We start from the raw sequence: 14,819 nt of genomic DNA on the forward strand, positions 1-14,819 counted from the left end.
CAAAATAAACAGACTGACTTAAGGCCTGAAGGAAGGTGGCTGGGGGGGGGGGCGGAATATTCAGTGGTCTACACAGACACAACCACCGTGGCTTTTCCTGGATTTGTGGCAAGAAAATGCTGCTGTCGGCATGAGCCAAGAGTGGAGAAATTGGCATTTGAGGGTAAAAATATCACCCACTAGAAATCCGCACACATCGCGAGAAGTCAGTGGTTTCAAACAAAAAAAACAAAACAAAAAAAAAAAAACTCTTCAAGTCTCAGGAAGGTCATGTAGAAAGGTATGGGTATTCTCACCATAACCCCTGAACCCGTGTGTGGTAGAGGTGTTACCACAGCAGAGCTAGGTGAACACTGCTAATACTTAGTTTAGTTGTACGCCATCCAGAGTTGGTGACGCTTACCCAGAGAAGCCTTGGGTCTCACGGTGCGTCTCAGGAAGCTCCCACCTGTCAGTGCTACTTTGCTGACATCCTCATGCTGTGGTTGTTGGTGCCGGAGTTATGCAGCTAAAGTGGACATTGCATCCCCAAAGAGATGTGCTCCATTGACGGGGCAAAGGTGGTATATGCCTTAAAACTTAACTCTTTAAAATAGTTAGAATGAGCCAGGGATAGTGACACACACTTTCTATGGCAGTGCTCAGAAGGCTAAGGCAGAAGAGTCGCTGATTTAAGGTTAACTTAAACTTCACTGAAAAATTCTGCCTCAAAAAAAAAAATCAAGGGATGGAGTTGGGAAAGGAGACACAGTTCTACAGTTAAGTGCACTGACTGCTCTTCCACAGGATCCAGGCTTCATGATCAGCACCTACACAGCAGCTCACAGCCATTTGTAACTCCAGTACCAACTGGAAGACTCCTCTGATCACCTCAAGCACGAGGCACATCTAAGTCACACAGACACACACTGAGATACACACACACACACACACACACACACACACACACACACGTATTAATTTATACAACATATATTATGTGATATATAATATGATTCTATAACATAATAATATATTGATGTTATTAGTATATTATTAACATATGATAAAATATATAAACTTATTTTTTATTTTAAATCTTTTAAATAGTTAAAATGGCCAACTTTATGGGTCATGCATTTTATCACAATAAAAAGTACTAAAAAGAATATAAAAGGTAACTGGTATAATATGTGTATGTGGTTTTCATTCCTTTTGTGGTTAACATTTGTATAATATTTTCCACTAATATTTATATGCACAACCATAAATATTATCAATATTTATTTCTAGGTATCTCTCAGCTTGGCCCGTGCACTTCTTCTCTGTGAAGTATTTTCTTAATTCCTAATTGACACAGGAGGGTCCAGCTCACTGTGGGCAGCACCATCCCTAGTCAGGGATGAGCTGATCAAACCAGAGGGATCAAGTCAGTAAGAAGAGTTTCTCCATGATTCTTCTCAAAGCTCCTGACTCAGGTTCCTGCCTCTCTTCCCTTGGTGATGGACTATAGCTGTAAGCTAAAATAGACCCTTTGCTCTTCAGAGAGGTTGTATGGAAGAAATTGTTCACAGTCTCCCACTGGCCAAAAATAGGTGTAGGAATTCACTTGAGCTTCTAGGCTGTTTCTCTGAAGTGGTTGTTCTGGTAGAAACCAGTGGCTTGGTTCTGGCAATGTCACAGTACGGTGAGCCCTCCTCTACCAATTAGTAAGTAAGACAGTTTTTCAAGGTGAGGTTCATTTTTCCCAGGTTTGCATCAAGTTGAAAGCTGTAATTATGATACCAAGTTATAGAAGGTCAGCAATAGGGGTACAGTGATTTCTCCCTGTCTGAAGCTTCCCCCTTACAACTGCTTCTCTGGGACTAGTGGTCTCAAGTGCCTAGTGACATTGGGTCAAAACTCAGCCAATACACCGTGTCATCCAGTGTGTACCTTAAGCAAATCAGATAAACCTCAGAGTTACCTTTCATGCAAAACAAAGCTAACAGAATTTAATACTGATCGAGATGGTTGTATCAAGTGATAGTTTAATGTTTGTGTAACATAAATAGCACCCAGCATGTTTCCTTACATAAACAATACTCAAAACCAAAGCCTTTAATTGCCTTTGGCTGTCCCTTAAGTTTTCGCTAAGCTACTGCCTGTGTGGCTGTAACCTGTGATGGAGGACAGGATTTAATAACACGAATCAAAGTGAAAATAGTCAGAAGAGAAGAGAGTAGTTGGTGCCTCAGTCTCTTATGACTCAAGGAAGCAACCACATAACCCACTACAGAACACACTTGGCCACATGAATCAGGCCCCCAACAAGCAGAAGTCGGTCTGCTCTGGCTTTCTGAGAGTGCGCTGCGTCAGCATTTTCCTGTTTTTCTTCATGGAGTCAGATGAGAGCAAGGTTTCTTCTTTCATCAACGCTGCTTCCCACATCTCAGCTCATCTCAGCCTTCTCTGTTTCAAGTAAGCTCACCCTCTGGGTTTTTGGAAAAGCCAGATTTGCGTGGGTTACACTTTGCTGAGGTCTCCTGTTATAGTAGAGCTACTACGGGTTCCTCAGACAGAGTCACTTAAGTCAGAATTGGCCACTGTTCCGCTACGGTGCCTGGAGCCTCTTCATCTACCAAGTGTGGATAAAAAAGGCTGGTACCTGGCACCAATAGTGGAGAGAATGCTAACCTATAGGAATCTCTATTTAACATAATGTCTGGCTTCTAAAGGACACAGACAAAATCCTCAGGAAATGTTTTGCATTCTTCTTTTGGGGCCATTAAATGGTGGGTATGACTACCACAAACCAGATTTTCATTTGAAGTACTTCTAGTTGTCAGTGGGCATTTTCTCCTGACCATCCTGCTATTGTACAAGATGGCTCCCGTGGCTCTTTCAGATTTGTTCTCTAGCCTTCCTGTTTTGCTGTGTCTAAGAGGTGACATCTATGAACCACATCCATGAGCTCTCCTGTAGACCAACATCTCATTGAACCCGGTCACTGAGGGATTAGAAAGAATGAAAGGGAAGATAGTAATGTTCAGGACCCTTACTCTTAGCTCCTTCCCTCTGGTGGGGCCTTGGGCTACCTATGGCCCTCCTGTCTGCAAGATCTTAAAGCCTGTAATGGAGCTTGGGGATGACAGGCTTCCAGCTAACTCAAGTCCCATGAGCCCCACACATTTTGCTTCTTAAAGTAGTCATTTGTGAGTCAGCCATTGTAAAGGCATCTTCAATGCTTTATCTATTATGACGATGTGTGTAATCTACTATGACACACACACACACACACACACACACACACACACACACACATATAAGAAATTAGTGTTCCTGTTCATCTGATGAAGTAACCAGTGGAGTCATAGGGTCATAGGTTAAGTTGCTCCCAGGAAAACACTGAGGTAGTTTCTCCAAGAGTAGAAAACACTCCAAGAGTAGAGTCTCACTCTTCACCAGCAGTAGTGACAATATCACAAGATTGTCTAGCCACCGGTCATACTAGTATGTGGCAGCCTCAGCAGAGAGCTACCTAAAAAGAGTACAGAAAGTGAGTGTTCTTGGTCTAAGGGGTGGGTCCCTGGAAAGTTGCTAAGCAGAGCAGAAATGGGCTACAGACAGGATCAGAAGATATTCAGTATCCAGAAGTCCAGTGGTGGCTTTGAGAGCAAAGTGGATGTGCCTGGTTCTGGAACAAAGACTTTTGTGCTTTACTGATTGTTGTGGTTTGCCCTGAAGTTATCTGCACTTTGATGCTAATTCCACTGCCCCAAGGACAGCTACCCTGTCACATACTCAGGAATCAGGTGACTTCACCAGAACCTTCTCCCCATTGAATTTGTAAAGTACAGGTGAGGGGCAGGTACAGGATAGAAGGAGGCCTGTCATTGGAGGAGAAGGAAGGATGAGCGGGTGGGAGAGAAGTTTGAAGGAAGAGGAGGAGACCGGAAGAGAAGGAGAGAGGGGAGAAGCCATGGCAGGTGATGTTAAGATTCTGCTCTGTGTATTTACAGGTTGTTATCAATGTTCTTAAGGGGTGGATGGTACTGGGCTTTGTATGTTTAAGTGGGCAATTATATCTTACCAATTGGATCTAAGATTATTGTGTTGTGTGTTCTTTTATGTGAGGGTTTGAGTATAGGAAAGTGTGCGACTGGGCTGTGTTTCCACCAAGATATCTAGCAGATATCTTGGGCACCGAGGTGCAGGACCCAGCAGGGTAAAAGACACCAATACCATTTTATTTTTATATTTTTACAACAACAACTGATCTGTATTCTCTTGTGCTTCTGACCATACAAATGCCTAAACCCATAACTATGAACACACTGCAGGGACTTTGATACAATATGGCAATTTTCTAAGCTGCCTCTGGCTACTGGGACTTTTTAACTGCTGGGGATGGCAGTGGGTCATGGAGAGGAGATAAAGGGTCAGAAAAAAGCAAATAAGGAAGAAGGGGTTTGTTTGGCCCACAGTTTAAGGGACCACCATCACATGCTGTCCACATCTGGGGAGCTCTTTACCTCAGCCCGAACTAGAAACTCCCTCACAGGCATGACTGTGTTTGTTTCTTAAATGAGTCTAGAGTCTGTCAGGCTGGCCAGCACCATTAACCACTGCACCCTGCTTTCTTCGCCAACTCTCTGATCTCTTCTGACTTTATAAGTCAGAATATCCAGAGACTTGTTATTTCCAAAATATTTATAAAAGCCAAATGGTAAAAGATATTCTGGCATTTCCCCTGTAAAGTAAGGAAAAGACATTGCCACTGACATCTCCTGCCATAAGGGAAGGAATTAAGGAGGTAAACTGCTCTATATACAAGGAGTCTACCCTAGACTGAATAATAAGTAATGTAAAACTGTTCGTTTTTGACGGTGCCCCAGCAGAGCAATGTTGGACTATTTAGAAGTTTAAGTATAGGGGTGTTTTTAGGTGGATCCATCAAGAGATTTTGATCTCCTGACCCACTTACAGAAGTGACTCTTCATGGTTCAAATCTCACACCCAGAGGCTGGGGAGATGAGTCAGTGGGTAAACTGTTTGCTGTGCAAGTGTGGAGACCTAGTGTAGATCCCAGCACCCATGTAAAGTTCAAGGTTGTCTGCATGAGCTTACAGCCCCGGTGCTGAGGAGGAAGGGATGGGGATCCTAAGTATCTCACTGGCCAACCCAGTCCAGGTTCAGGGAGATGCTCTGTCTCAAAACAACAAAACAAAACAAAAAACAAAAGCAAAGCAAAGCAAAACAAAACAAACAAACAACAACAAAACCAAGGTGGGAAGCAGTAAAGAAAACGTTGACCTTTGACCAACACACACACACACACACACACACACACACACACACACGTAGAGCGTGTGGGAAATGTCACTAGATGGACAGGAGGCTGGGGAGGTGGAGGGTGTTCTAACCTCAGGAATCTCAGAGACCTGAGACAGCAGGAATAGCACTGTTCCCTCCCTGCCTCTATGCACGTAATCATGACCCTTAACTAAGGTGACTAAGGGGACCTCTTGCACTCAGTCACGTAGCACAGCACCTGGAACACCCCCTCCACGCTAATGAGCCAATGATCTTCCTGGATATTCTTCCCCGGAGTATAGGGCCCTTACGTGCTAAAATGGCAAGTGGACTTGCTGAGTACCCTGAGTCCTGGCCACAGTGGTGTAACAGCTCTTGACTGGAGTTGTGTCCTGAAGATGATGCACTCCTCATGGAGTGACTGGACCACAGGATCTCCCAGAGACTGAAAGAGCTCAGCATGTGCTCCTTCCAACAGCTCCAGTAAATGAGGACTAATGAGAGAATATCTTTTCAAACTTTGTTTAAAGGCTCATATAAAGATGTTTATCTTTCCTTCATGTTTGTGTACGTAAAAATAAGCTCAGACGGGGCTTCTTCAGTAAAACACTGCACCGAGAGTGGCTAAAACATAAACACCAAAGCTTCATCCACATTGGAAAAAACAATAGCAGATGGAGCTCACTATGAGCAAGAGCTGACTCTGGGGCTGGGGGCTTCTCCAGGGCCAGAGAGTCTTCCAGGGCCAGAGAGTCCTCCAGGGCCAGAGAGTCTTCCAGGGCCAGAGAGTCCTCCAGGGCCAGAGAGCCTTCCAGGGCCAGAGAGTCCTCCAGGGCCAGAGAGTCCTCTAGAGCCAGAGAGTCCTCCAGGGCCAGAGAGTCCTCTAGAGCCAGAGAGTCCTCCAGGGCCAGAGAGTCCTCTAAGGCCAGAGAGTCCTCCAGGGCCAGAGAGTCCTCTAGGGCCAGGGGGGCCTCCAGGACCAGGGGAACCTCCAGAGCTAGAGAGTCCTCTAGAGCTAGAGTCCTCCAGGGCCAGGAGGTCCTCCACGAGTAGGGAGTCCTCCAGGAGTAAGGGGTCATCCAGGAGCAGGGAGCCCCTATTACTGAAATTAGTAGTATTGAGAGGTTAAAGAACAGTCAATCTCCTTCACCTTCCTTGGAATCTCATCCCAGGACCATTTCCCCAACCAGCCTTGTCAGTTCTTTGGTTTGTTGAGCACAGAGTGTTCAATGTGTGCTACACCATGCACCAAGTACTGGGGTAGAAATGATAGAAAGTAGCTTCTTCTTGGTGTAATAGAAAAGTCACAAGCGAGCACATGCAGGCCAAAAACTCTACATAAGTGCCATTGGGGAAAACGTTTGCCTTAGGAGCAAAGAAAGGAATCTCCTCAAACTCACACACACACACACACACACACACACACACACACACACACACACACACACGCAGCATAGATTTAAGGCTTATCCTTCAGTTTGTCACTAATTCTGGAAATGGCTCCCCCACCCATACAACGCTCAGATTCTCTTTCTCTCTGTGCTCTGCAGACAGTATGGACAACTGGGCACACACATTGCCTACTATATCCTAGGCCTGGGGCTTTCCTGTGACTGGCCTCTCAGCTGTGCTAGATTCAGGTTTGATCACTCTCAATGCACTATTGACAAACAGGAAGCGCTACCTTCTCCATCCCAGCAGAGACACACTGTCAGAAAAAAAAACTGGGTTAGTTAGCATATGCCTGTCACCCCAGCACTTGGGAGACAGAAGCAGGATGTCTGTGAGTTTGAAGATGATCTCATCTGCATTATAAGTTCAAGGCCAGCCTAAGCTATACAATGAGACCCTGACTCACAACCCCCAAAGCCTGTGGTGTAGCACAGTGGTAGAGTGCTTGCCGTGTGCTAGTGTGTGTGAAGCCCTGGGTTCTATCCCCAATTGATAGATTCAAAACAAACTCTGAACCGGTATTCGAAGTGGTTTCAGTTTGAACTAGTGAAGTTCAGTGTTCCGTCTCCTAAGAATGTACCTGAAGTGGAGGAATAAACGCTTGTCTGCTCCCTGATTATTCTTCTCCGACTCTGTGCTTCTGCATGAGGCAGGAAAATAGCTGAGGGCTGGTGGCCTACTGAGGGCAGATGGCCTAAACCAGAGCGTGAGCGGAGCCCTACAGTGCCACGTGCACCCAGTCCCCCTACCACAAGTGCTGTCCCGGCGTCTTTCCCTCATCACTTCCATCCCATTTGTCATTTCTTCCACTAAGGTTGTGTTTTTCTTTCTTTCTTTGTGAAAACAGCCGTGCCTTTCTCTGAGCCCAAAACCCTAGTTACTTTAGACTTTTCCTCTCGCTTAGCCTGACTAAATTCACCTTTTACTTCTAATTTCTCCTCGTTGCTGGGATTTCTCAGCTCAGCTCAAGATACTCCAAAATGGTTTGTGGCAGATATCACCAAGCTGAGGTTAATTCTAATAAGCGCCATGGAGAGCTGAAGATTCTGAAGGAACCCCCTGAGCTAGGCTAAGGACTCCACGCTCCTGTTCATTTCCTGCTCTCATTTTGGACCGAGGACCATTATGAGACCTGCTTTCTGTATGCTTATGTGATCCAAACCTGAGCACATGCTGTGCCTTCCGTCCAGGGTACCCTTCGCCACTCAAGCTCCACTTTGCCTGCTGTGGGTGTCCTTTCATTTCTTCTTTTCTTGTGTCGCTTTAGTGGAGACATACGGTGTTTCTCAGGCTCCGTGCTCCATTACATTATCTAATACAGAGCACCCTTTGAACCGGTCAGCATCATTGAGAAGACCATGGTCATCTGTATTTGTCTCTGAACACCTGTTATATTAGTTGATATGCAGCTAATACAGGATACAGGGATGTAAACTGAAATTCATAAAACATAGATCAATGAGTCTGACCCAACCACCTTTACCCTGGTTTCCTCTTATTGCCATGACGTCTTCAAACAACATGCAAAGGTGTTATGGCCCTTGATGTCTCTACAATTATAAAAATGTCAAGATAATAATGTCTTTCTCACAGCCATATTTCACATAACAGATATTAAAGGAAATTCAGAGAATCAATTCCAGGACCCTCAGACTCCAGGGGAGGTAAAGGGATGGGTTTCTAGTTAGGTCTTAACAACATCACACAAGACAGAGTCATCCTGGAAGAGGGAAACTCAACTGAGAAAAGGCCTCCCTCCGGTTGGCCTGCATCCAAGCCTGGGGGTCATTGTCTTGATTTATGATTGATGTTGGAGGACCCAGCCATCCATGAGAGGCACCACACCTGCATAGATGGTCTTCAGTTGTATAGCAAAGCAAGCTGAGCAAGCTATAGAGAGCAAGTCCTCTTCGGCCCCTGCATCAGTTCCTGTCCCTAGGTCCCTGCTTTGTATTCCTTCCCTTATTTCTCTTCATACTGGACTACAAGTTGTCAACTGAAATAATAAATGATAAATGAGCTGATAAACTATTTCTTCCCTAAGCTGTTCTGGTGAAGGTCTTTATCACAGCAATAGAACGCAAATTTGAATAACCAGGGACATACAGAGAATCAAAGATTTGTGAAAAGGGCAAGGTAACTGCCATATTCTATTTTTATCCAGAATGGGCAGAGAAATGTTTATTTCTTTATTTTCTACTCATGGGCCCACTGGAAAGAGCTATATAAACTTTTCCTTGACTTTTAGAGACAAAATTAGTGTGGACCTTTCTCTTAGTTCGTGTTTTATTGCTGTGCAGAGACAACACGACAACGGCAGCTCTTATAAAGGAAAACATCTAATTGAGGCTGGCTTTAAAGTTTCAGAGGTTTAGCCCATTATTGTCAAGGCATGAACCATGGCAGTGGGGAGGTAGACATGGTTGGTGCTGGAGTTGCAGAGAGTTCTATATGTTGATCTGCAGGATCTACAGAAGGAGACTGTCAGACACACTGGGCATAGCTTGAACATATAAGACCTCAAAGCCTACCTCCACAGTGACACACTTCCTCCAGCAAGGCCACACCTCCTAATAGTGCCACTCTTATGGGCCTATCAGGGTCAATTACATTCAAACTATCACAGCTTCTTTATGATGCTAACACTGCCCATGCCCGCATCAGGGTCTATTCTGAAAGCAGCGGGTAGCCTAGACTTTAAGGAGGAAGGAGACAGAGGAGGGGGTTGCTGGCTTAGATGCTATGAAGCCTCCTTAGGAAAGTTTTTTCTAGAGATCTAAAGGACCTAAGTGTGTGAATACAAATCCCAGAACTGAGGCAGAGGCTTAACAACAAGTAAAGACAACTTGTCTAGTGCCTGTCACACAGACAGTGCTAGGAAAGGAACTCAAAGCCACATGGGAAAACCTATTAGGGAAAAGCATCTACTGCAAACCACTGGCATGGTTGAAGAGTACACAGTCAGCTGTAGAAAGAAGTAACATGGCGTGTTTCTACCATGCCTTCTAGTCATACAGAAGGCTGGCTTCTGTGTAAACACGCCCAAATTGAGAAAACAGGAAGTCGGAGATCACTGTAACATTTGGAGTTAAGATGAATACACATGTGTGTGTGTGTGTGTGTGTGTGTGTGTGTGTGTGTGTGTGTGTGTGTGTGTGTATTTAAAATCTACTTTGTCATGGGTAAGCAATAGTCAGTCTCCTAGCACATAGGTCCTGGTGATTGAACTCGGGTCATCAGGCTTGTCAGCAGGCACCTTTACCTGCTGAGCCATTTCACCAGCCCTAAATTAAATGTGTGTTTTAACCCAAGGTGAGCAATGGCTTGATAGTTATTTACCGTGAATGGAAAGCCATGGATCTATTGAAATTGTCTGATGGGTGCAATGAGAGGCATCCTACTAGTTACATTCTAACAAGTAGTGAGAAAATGAAACAAAGCCGAGTGTGGCTGAGAGAAGTTCATTTTCTGAGAATCCACAGCTTTTATCAGATTTCCAGAGGGATCAGTACAGAAAAAAAGATGAAAAGCCTAACTCTTTTTGCTTCATAGGGCTGGGAAATGAGCTAAAGCATGCTTGAGAATATAGCAGACCTGAATAAATGTCTCTTGGTCCCAGCCCAGGGCTCAGAGTCCAAAGCCTTCAAGTTTTAAACATTGAGTGTAAACCCAGGATTCTGCATCAAGGATCGGATTTGGTGTGCTTTCATGTTTCTCTGCTAATGAGCGATCCCAGGGCTAGAGACCAATTTGAAGCACAGGCGAATGGCAAAAGGTCTGGATCTCTCTTAAGCAACACACACAAGGATCCTGTGTCACCATAATGAGACTTCAGCAGTATCTAAGCCATGGCCACATTCGTTGTCATCCAGGTCAGTCTGGGAAACTGAGGGACTGCAAAGTTCTGTTCTCCAGGCCTCCGTGGAACCAAGAACAGAGAGATTCTCAAGCTCAGGCAATGGGGCGGTCCTGAAGGGTGAGCCATGCCGGGGTCTCTGGGTCCTGTGCTTCAGCGGCCTTTTAGTAGCCTTTTGAAGATAAAGATGCACTGTTTCTTCATAAGGAAACAGAAAAGACGTCTAGAGTCTCTGGTAGTGGCCTCTTCCTCAAGGTGGGAGAGAGACGGGGAGGTGGGGGCTGATAAGGACGCTGAGGCAGCTAGGGTAAGAAGCTGGCTCCACACTTCGTACCGTCTTCTTCCACTTAGTAGCTAGGAGCGGAGAGGGAATTAGGATAACTGACATTAGAAAGAATGGCGGTCATCTTTTTAAAAAAATACTATGGTTTGGATGTGAAGTGCCCCTTCCAAAGGCACTTACGTTTAAAATTTGCCTGCTCCTGGATAAACTTGACAGAAGGGTTTGGATCAGGTGGGCTCTGGCTTCCTCAATAGGTTGGTTCACTGATGGAGTCATAATCTGATGGCATTGTTGGTATGTAGTAGAGCTTAGGGGGAGGTCTTGGCTGGAGGGGGTAAGAGAGTGGGACCGTACCTCTGAAGAGCTTATCTTGTTTGCAGCCCTCTTGCATCTCTCTCAGCCACAGTTCTTCAGGTGCTATGATATTCAGCCTTGCCTCAGGCCTAAAGCAAGGCTACCTGGGCCATGAGCTGAAATCTCTAAAACCATGCAGCGATATAAGCTTCCTTCCATGGCATTTGATTCAAGATGAATGAATGATGGACTCAGGAAATAACTGACCATTCGGATGTTATCATGCTCTCCTCTTGTTAATATATCCACACCCTTCAATCCCAGCCACCTAGTCTCTATTTTGCTATGGATTTACTTGTTTACATCCCTTAGCCACCCATTAACTTCTGAAAAGTAGAGACCATCTTTGAGCACAAAACACAAGTAATAACATCATGGTGTCTAATTGGATAAAAGTGTCCGGTAGATTTTTCTAGGCTCTCCTGCAGAGTTCAGATAACTGGTCATACCTTGCTTTGCACCAGGTAGGTATATGAAGAGCTTTTACAGGGCAGCATTACTAAAGCCAATGACAAAGTAAAACTGTGCAAACATCACCAACAAATGATCCCCATTGGTGGATCCCAATACAAGCCAGAGGACAAAGAAAGTCGGCCTTCTGGGGCACAGCTTGGACAGGAACAAGGTAAAAAGTCAACTCCGAAGAAATGAATGGGCAATGCCCAGAACATATTGTTATGCATTCTGAGAAATAATGCCTTCATCCAACTTGCCTGACTGCCACTTTGTATGCCAGGACACTAAAAAGTATGACAAATACAAACTCTTGATAAAATGAGACTGTCTGGGACCCACTTTTTTATGTATGTGACTTTATAATTTTAATCCTAATGTTTAAAATACACAGAAGATAAAACTCACCATTGTATTCATTTCCAACATCTAGTTCTGAGGCATTAGGTACTTTCCTATCATGAGCTACACTCACCATAATTTATCTTTAGGAGTCTGTTCATCTCAGACAACTGAAACTGTCTATTGAAAAGATTCCCTCTGACTCCCTCTCCCACTGGCCCAGTCTTCTACTATTTGGTTTTTGTAGACAGTCTCATTAGTCCCCACCCCCACCGCTCTGGTTTTCTTTGTTTCCTTTGGCTCTTTGAGCATATTTTACGACAGTTATTTTGAAGCCCCTGTCAAGCAAGTTTAACCCTGTGTTTCTTTGGATCTGCTTCCGTTAGATTATTTTTCCTTTAAGAATGTCTTTATATCTGTTGGAAGCATCCATTTGAAAATTGAGCATTTGAAGGAAAAGAAGCCCCCATTCGGGCTTTGTGTGGAAAAGCCGCACTAGCAAAGCTGGGGTAGGAATTACAATATTTACTAAACTGTTTGCATTTCAAGCTGTACCAGAGTCCCAGTGGGCCTCCAAGGCAGGTGAACTGACTTTTAGAACCGTGTACAGCCTTCCTATACAACCCTAGATGTTTCAGTGAAGTTTCATTCATTCTTCTCCTATACCAGGGAGGGACCTGGGCTTGTAATGCCCTCCCTCTGAGTTCACCACACACTAGGGAGGTGCTAAGGCTAGGGTAAGCAAAATTCCACAACATTTCTGTACTGGTTTGAGTAAGGGAGTGCACCATTTGGCAAGATTAAAAGAATTAGGACTTATGGTTTTGGAGGAAGTGTGCCACTGGGGGCGATTTTGAGGTTTCAAAATTGTCTGCTCTACTTGTGGATCAGGATGTAGCTCTCAACTACTTTTCCAGCACCAATCTGCCAGGCTCCCCACCACGATGAGAATGAAGCCTCTGACGCTGTAAGCCAGCCCCAATGAAATGTTTTCTCAGAGTCGGCCTGGTCCCGGTACCTCTTCATAGCAATAGAACTCTTAGACAATTTCTGCCCAATTTTGTGGGACTGTTTCTTGTTTGGGTAGATATATGGTTGCCCCAGCCCCTTAACTGGTTTCTGAAGCTTCCACAAGCCTGTCTTACCTAGTCCACTGGACAGATGGTATTTCTGTGGGAGAACAGGGCCAGAACTCTCTAGTCTGCCACCCGCTGATGGAATAATTGTTGTGTAAACAACTTCACAAAGATCTTTCTGGTTTCTAAAATGAATTATTTTAGTGGATACATTTCTAATATATGATACATCGTTGTTTGTATGACCCTGATTGAGGATTGAAGTGCTGTGACAGTTTACTATAGAGTGGAAGGAACGCTTTCTGTGACACTGAATAGACCAGAGCTACATTCTGTTTGAGGTAACATACTAATAACAGGCAAGATAATGGTGCCTGACACACTTGTTTCAAAAGTGCAAGTGTGTGTATGAGTATACTATTTAGTATTCAGTTGCATGTAGGAGATGTGTATGCATGCATGTGTGAAGTCCAGCCTCTGATGGATCTTTCAGTATCATAAGCTTTTTGGTTTTAGATGGGGTCTTTGATTACCCTGCAGTTTGTCCATTAGGCTGAGCTGACTGGCCAAAGCATCCCAGAGATCTGCCCATCCCTGACTCCTCAGTGCTGCAATTAAAATCAGACACCACTATGCCTGGGGTTTTATGTGGGTTCTGGGGATCAGACTCAGATCTCACTTTTGCAAGGCAAACACTTAACCACATGATCTACCATCGTAGCCTGTAATTAAATAAAAGTGTCTTGCGATGCGATTTTGCCTATCTTGTTGTATACTGACTTTATACAATTCATGCATTCCTGTGAGTTTATTTGCATTTTTGCATATTTCAGTTTGTATAGACAATTGATGTTCTGAATGGATGTAAGGTGAGAGTGACTCTTAAAGGACTTTGTCTCAAGGGCACCTGACTGCATAGCAGTAAGTTTTGATACAATGTTTCAGGTCATTTTGTGTTTATGTAGTTTATGTGAAGCTGAGGTAATCTATGATTCTCACCGGAATAGTGTCATAAACACAAGAAATGAAATTAGCATCTGAAAACAATTTAAAAAGTATTCTAAATCCCCATTGCAGCCTCTTAATGCCAAGTATGAATCCCATTCAGAGCACACAGCGAGTCATCGTAAATAAAACTTGTTCGTCCCTGAGTCAGCTCATCTCTGCACTCTTTCCCATGACCTAACACGGGAAGGGGGGGCAGAGACAGAGACACACAGAGAGAGCCAATCTTCCTCCCCTACCTAGCTTTTCTCAAACCCAGCCTGTGCCTTCACTCTGCCACTGCTGTCTGCCCCACTCCCACCTGTTTGCCCTCCTCTTACCTCCCAGATCGTTGTTTCCTGGGCCCAGGAGCACCTGCCAAATGTTATTCTTCCTGTTCTCACAGTTTGAGAAGAACACAAGAGAACACGGGTGAAAGGTTCCTGGAAGTTGGACAATGCTACGAAAGTTACTTGCAATGTATTGTGTTTCATGGTATTAGAATGTGTGAAGTTGCCTGTTCCAAGTTTTTAAAAATAGGACAAGGAAGAAAATATAATACCATCCAAATCTGAGCTAACTCAGTTAGGAAAATATAGTCCAAAAACACACAAAAATCTCCCTGGGACTGCTCCTCTTCCAACCAAGGGTCCTGGATGGGTTCCTATCTCCAGACTTGAGAGATTTGCCTCCTTCCTTGGGGTAGAAGGAGGGGTATACCTTGGAGAAAGAGAGAACATCTCCA

General features: G+C 44.4%; 1 long non-coding RNA gene across 1 annotated transcript; it reads right to left on the bottom strand.

The window, feature by feature from the left end:
• Nucleotides 1-9,004: 9,004 nt before the first annotated feature.
• LOC148005954 (uncharacterized) lies at nucleotides 9,005-14,538 on the bottom strand. The gene is made up of 2 exons (XR_015621018.1): nucleotides 14,416-14,538; nucleotides 9,005-10,936 (listed from the first exon to the last, which is right to left on the bottom strand). It is a non-coding gene; the product is annotated as an uncharacterized LOC148005954 (long non-coding RNA).
• Nucleotides 14,539-14,819: the final 281 nt, after the last annotated feature.

The sequence above is a fragment of the Rattus norvegicus genome, chromosome 5 (assembly GCF_021556685.1).
Source record: "Rattus norvegicus strain SHRSP/BbbUtx chromosome 5, alternate assembly SHRSP_T2T, whole genome shotgun sequence".
Lineage (NCBI taxonomy): Eukaryota > Metazoa > Chordata > Mammalia > Rodentia > Muridae > Rattus > Rattus norvegicus.